At 36.1% G+C, this 6,244-nt stretch overlaps 1 pseudogene; it reads left to right on the plus strand.

Annotated features, from left to right (window-relative positions):
* The first annotated feature begins 4,312 nt into the window (after nt 1–4,312).
* On the plus strand, nt 4,313–5,858 carry LOC107545196 (small ribosomal subunit protein uS2 pseudogene; annotated as a pseudogene).
* Nucleotides 5,859–6,244: the final 386 nt, after the last annotated feature.

Below are 6,244 nucleotides of genomic sequence, written 5' to 3' on the forward strand. Positions count from 1 at the left end.
TTACATTAACATTTAAAAACATAATAATTTCATTATAATTTAACAAAGAATGTACAAGATATTCTTTAGAAACTATAACACTGCTAACAGAAATTGATGATAACTAAAGTAAATGAGAATATATACCACACTTATGAACTGAGAGCTTCATTATTGTTAATATTTCAATGTTTCATGAGTCAATTTATAGATTCAGTGAACCCCTAATCATAATCCAGAAGGGTTTTTTTTTTACTAGAAACTAAGATGATTACCTATGATAAAAAATTAACTTGACTGAAGATAGTAAAATATTTTTTTAAATAAATAGCATACTTGGAGAATTTATAATACTAAATTTTGATTTTTAAATATAAAAATTAAAAAATAGAGGTCCAGAAATACTACCACATTTATTTTAGCCATACCGCCAATGGAATGTCCACTGATCATGAGCCCAACTCTGGTCCTAGAGGGAGCCCTGACCCTCCAATGATCCCAGTGAAAGCTCCTCCAGGCTCCCCATGGACCTGGCTCTAGTCCCACCCAACAGCAGACATGGCTCCAGCCATAGCCACCTGCATCCCAAGAGTAAGCTCACAGATACCAGCGGTGGCCTTCTCAGGACACTACTCGTCAACCAGCTCAGAGATTAAAGTTTTTATCTACCAAAATAAACCTATAGAATGCTCCTTCAAATTCACATACACTAATACAAGGTTACAATGATCATGAAGAATCATGACACCAGCAAAGGAATGCAATAAAGCTCCTGTAACTGACCTTAAGGAAACAGAAATCCATGAGCTAGCTGACAAAGAATTCAAAGTTGTTTTTTTTACAGAAGTTGAAAGAGCTATAAGAAAACACAAGGAAACAACAAAACAAAATTGGGAAAACAATACAAGAATAAAAGTATTTCTTCAGTAAGCAATGAAAAGCCATAAACCATACAGAGGAACCAAAAAGATAACCTGAAATTAAAGAATATAGTGACTGAATTGAAAAACTCAATAGAGAAGTTCAACAGCAGCTTCAATCAAGCAAAAGAAAGAATCAGCAAACTTGAAAACAGGTCAATTGAAATTAACCTGTTAAAGGAGATAAAATTTAAAAAAATGAAAATGAGAAAAGGAAGCCTACAGGACTTAAGGTATACCATCAAGTGAATTGACACACACACATTATGAAGCTCCAGAAAGAGAAGAGAGAGAGAGAGAGAGAAAGGATATACATCTTATTTAAAGAAATAATGGCTGACAACTTTCCAATTTGGGGGGAGAGAAATGTACATCCAGATTCATGAAGCCTAGTAGCCTCCAAATAAGTTAGATATAAAGAGGTCTACACTGAAACACATAATAATTTAATTAATCAGAAAAAAACTGAGGGACTTTATCATCAACAGACCATTGCTAAACACAGTTCTTCAAGTTGAGATGAAAAGACACTAAACAGCCCGGCCAGGTGTGGCTCAGCAGTTGAGCATCGACCTAGGACCCAGGAGGTTGAGGTTTGAATCCTGGTCAGGGCACATGCCCGGGTTGCGGGCTCCATCCTCAGTCGGGGGCGTGCAGGAGGCAGCCGATCTATAACAACTCTCTCATCATTAATGTTTCTATCTCTCTCTCCCTCTTCCTTTCTCTCTCTGTAATCAATAAAGATATATTAAAAAAAAAAAAAAAGAGAAAGACACTAAAAAATAATAGAAAATATAAAAGTAAAACACAATATTGCAATATTGTGATGGTATTGTATACAAATAGCAATAATTATAACCACGGAACATTTTTTAAAATTTTCTTTGTGCATCCTACTCCTGAGCAAATGAATAAATATATTGAAAGCAAAGTACTCTTTTTTTTCTTGTTGTTAGAAAATGATGTTATAAATGTGGAGTGGGGAAAGTCTAGGATGTACTCTGTGCTATTGACTTGGATATGGAGATATCAGCAAAAAGTGTGTGTGTGTTTGTATGACAGAGAGAGAGAGAAAGATGTCTCAGCTTTGTCTGTCAAAAGGAACTAGAAGTTATGTCACATCACTAACAATGAGCAAGTCTGGTATTTAGATTTCAGTTTCTAAATAACATCTTTCATTGAAAGAAACCAGAAATATTTAGAAGAAATACAGATTCCAAGGTTGAGTCAGAAAAGTAGAAAATTAGCCTAAAACATCTTGTTCCAGAAAACAAGTCAGTTCTCAAACAATAACACAGTGATAGAACACAGGAGCTAATTCAAAGTGTCTCTCAGTTGTCAATTCTGGGAGAATTTGAGCATCAAAATAAATAATGATATTTATCGATTACCGTTGAATAAAGTAGGAATCTATGAGAGCACTTATATAAATGAATAAAAAAATAAATGGTGACAAAAGAATATCCTTCCTTGTATTAAAATGCTAAATAATAAACAAAAAGTTTGAAAGAGTCATAAAAATAATATAATCTAGCTTATGAAGAAGTCTCGTGCTAGAATTTTTTTTAAAAAAGTATTTTTGAATACCATTAAAACTGCTTTTTTCCCAACACAGATTTGACCAATTTGTTTCTGCTTCAATAAATTTTTGGTAAACTCAAAGTAACAACAACAAATATCAGTGGATACTTTGACATTATAGCAAGAAACAGGATATTAAAGACTCTCAAAGCTTTCCTTCCAAATATTTATTAAGTAAAAGGGAAGACAAGTAACTATATGGGCAGAAATTCTTGTAGGCACAACCTCAAAAAAATGTTGAAATGCAACACTGAATAAAGTCCTATTTTATGCATTCTGATATGTTGCACTGAGAAGGAAACATCACTTTTGTGATATCCCTAGCAAAAATGTACAATACCTGAATCTACCAAGATGAAAATTAAATTGAGAGGCACTGCACACAATAAATGGCCTATTCTCCAGAAAGACCACATTGTAAACCTAAAGAACTGTGCAAGGTTAAAGCAAACCAAACAACTGAATATAAAAGTCATTCTAAATTTCACCCATGACTGGAGGGAAAAAGTTACTATCAAGGCCCTTACTGGGATGCTTGATGACATTTGAATATGGACCGTGAATTAAGTAATAGCATTGTTTCAATGTTGTTTCCAGATTTTGATAACTGCTCAGTGCTTATGTAAGAGTGTTTGTGTTCTTAAGAAAGACATAATGAATATTTAGGATTAAAGGGCATGCATAATTTACATGTCTTTACCTTACTGTCAAATACTTTATTTAAAATGACATAAACACATATGCAAATGTACATAACAGAACAATAAAGAAAAACGGAGAAAATATAAACACTACATGAATCTGGTTAAAGAGCATATGAGAATTCCCTTTAAACCTCTGTGTGATTTTCTGTTGGTGTGAAATTAGATCAAACTGAAATTTTAAACCAAAAGTAAAAATATGTTAAAGTCAAAATTTATGCAAGAGGCAGGAAGATAAGAGAGAAGCACACAAGTAGCTTTAAGGTAATAGAGACATCTAGTTTTTAAATGTCCTGGTGGTTAAGTGTTCATTTTACCATATCTCCCAACTTTGATATGGGTTTCTTACATTTTTAATGAATCTTATCACATATTACACACTAGAAAAATAAGAAGTGAGAAAAATTGCAAATGAAATGAAACAATTGCTAGATACATAATTGGAAACTTCCTTTTGATGACTTTTATTTTATCATTTACCACAGCAAAAAGTCACTCTTAAAACCATAGTAGCTTAAAATAAACAAGGAGGGAAAATAATTAATTAATTTCAAATTACAGATTATAGAAGAGAGTGACATTTCTGCCAAGATGCAGCAATATTCTGAGGTCTGAAAAATTGCTTCCCAGCACCACAAATATAAGTTTTTGTTGTAGTCATTAATATTTTCTGGGATAACACATTAGTTTCTCAATAACATGATTTCACATATCCAAATTTGTGATAATTTTGTATTAACTTACATTTTGTTTCTAGTGCCTCAGTTTTGTTTTCAACCCTTGGAAATTTGTATTTGTACATTCATAGTTCCTTACCATTCAGCTTCAGGAAGAAGTTCGCGACAGGAGTGAAAGGAGACTTTCACCCTGTAACACACCTTAACAGACTGATGGAGACCCGTGGAGGTACTGGCTATGTGATGGGGATACTAGAGCGCTGTCAAACTGCTGTGAACTTGAAACAAACCTGCAATTAATTTACTGTTACCACTATTCAAAACTAATAATTTCTGAAATTTTGTGGGGAGCTATTTTGAACATTTGCTCTACTGGGGAAAACATTTTCAGCAGTCACTGTTTGGTAAACTTCATGGATGTAAGTGCCTGCTTGTTTGTGACTTATAAAGAAGCATGGACATCCACAGTTTTGTGCTATGGGATTTATGGTAAACTTTTCATCAGAATCTCGACTTACTTTACTCATATAATCAAATAAAACAAGTCATTATTTTCCTTGCTGCTGACGTAGTCATTTAAACATAAAAATGCACTACATATATTAACGGTTGCATACTTTTCTAATAATTACGTCTAATTGTGATGAATAATTATTTTAGGATTAATTTGGTTTTAGTGGAAAATAAAAATACATTTTTCTCAAGATGTTTAACTTTTTAAAAATATAAAGCTGTTTTAGAGGGAGGATGAGATCAAGACACACCTTTCTAATTTTGTTTATACATAACAATACACCAAGCAGCCGAAAGCAAGTGCTTTATTTTTCCATTCTGAATGCTATCGTAATCAGGTTATTCTACCTAAACCTTCATTTTGAACTCCTGATAGCTAAAAAGCAATTTGAAAACTCACTATTACCAGTAGGTGGCAATTTATATCAAATAAACCTTAAGCAAAATAACAATTATAAATAAAAGTAAAATACAAGGTTTTGAAAGTTTATTGCAAAAGTCCCAGAAAATGTTCCAATATTAAAAATGTAAGAGTTCTCAGTTTCCGTGCAACTTAAAGGGAAACTTTCATAACGTCCAGAGCCCTTGATCTCCAGCAAACGAAGGAGGAAGATGGTCTCGAGTTCCTTGCAGCAGGAACCCGCTTAGGTGGCACCCACCTTGACTTCCAGATGGAGCAGTCCATCTACAAAAGGAAGGTCATGGCATCTGCATCATCAGCCTGGAGGGAACTGCAAGAAGCTTCCTCTGGCAGCTCCTGCCATTGCTGCCACTGAAGCCCTGCGGACCTCAGTGTCATGTTTTCAGGAAGCCAGCCAGCGAGCAGTGCTGGAGTTGGTGGCTGCCACTGGAGCCGCTCCCACTGCTGGCCGCTTCACTCCTGGACCCTTCAGGGACCAGACCCAGGCAGCCTTCTGGAAGCCAGGGCTCCTGGTGGTTACTGACCCCGGGGCTGACCACCAGCCTCTCACAGAGAAGGCCTCTCACAGGTCCTGTGCCAACCTGCCCGCCATCACTCTGCTCTGGGTAACAAGGACTCTCCTCTGTGCCATGTGGACACTGCCATCCTCCTGCAGCAACAAGGGGTCACTCAGTGGGTCTGGTGTGGTGGATGCTGGCCTGGGAAGTACTGCTCACGCGTGGCACCATCTCCTATGAACACCCAAGGGGGGTCATGCCTGATCTCTGCTTCTACAGGGATCCCGAAGAGATTGGAAAGGAGGAGCAGGCCGCTGCTGAAAAGGCCGTGACCAAGGAGGAGGTGCAGGGCGAACGGACGCTCCAGCTCCCCAGGTCGCCGCTGCTCAGCCTGAGGTCACAGACTGGCCGAAAGGCGCAGGTGCCCCCGTGCCCATTAGGCAGCTTCCTCCTGAAGTCTGGACGCTCAGCCTGCCACTGAAGACGGGGCTGCAGGCCCCACCGCTCAGGCCACTGAATGCGTAGGGACAACCACTGAATGGTCAAGCTGTTCTTCCACAAACTCTTAACAAAATGGAAATTAAGTTGATGGAAAATAAAGTTTCTAAAAAAAAGAAGCAACTGAATACATAAATAGAATAACAAATCCATCTCTCTGTCATCTCTCAAATCAATAAATAAAAGTAATTAAAAATAAAAAAAACTAGAAAAATAAACATGAAACAATAGTGCATGAGTAAATAAATATTATATATTTACACATATATGTTACTAAAATGTAAGATAATATGTGATTATATGGGAAATGTTTGCATTTATTGGTAAGTGAAAAATAAAGAAAAAATAGGACCCTCTCTGTGTATGTATATAGTCAACCAAACTTCTCCATTTGTATGTTAAATATGTTAAATTCTTAACATAATATACTGCAGTATTTAAATTTATGGTTTAAATT

This window comes from Miniopterus natalensis, chromosome 2, assembly GCF_054644295.1.
Source record: "Miniopterus natalensis isolate mMinNat1 chromosome 2, mMinNat1.hap1, whole genome shotgun sequence".
NCBI lineage: Eukaryota > Metazoa > Chordata > Mammalia > Chiroptera > Miniopteridae > Miniopterus > Miniopterus natalensis.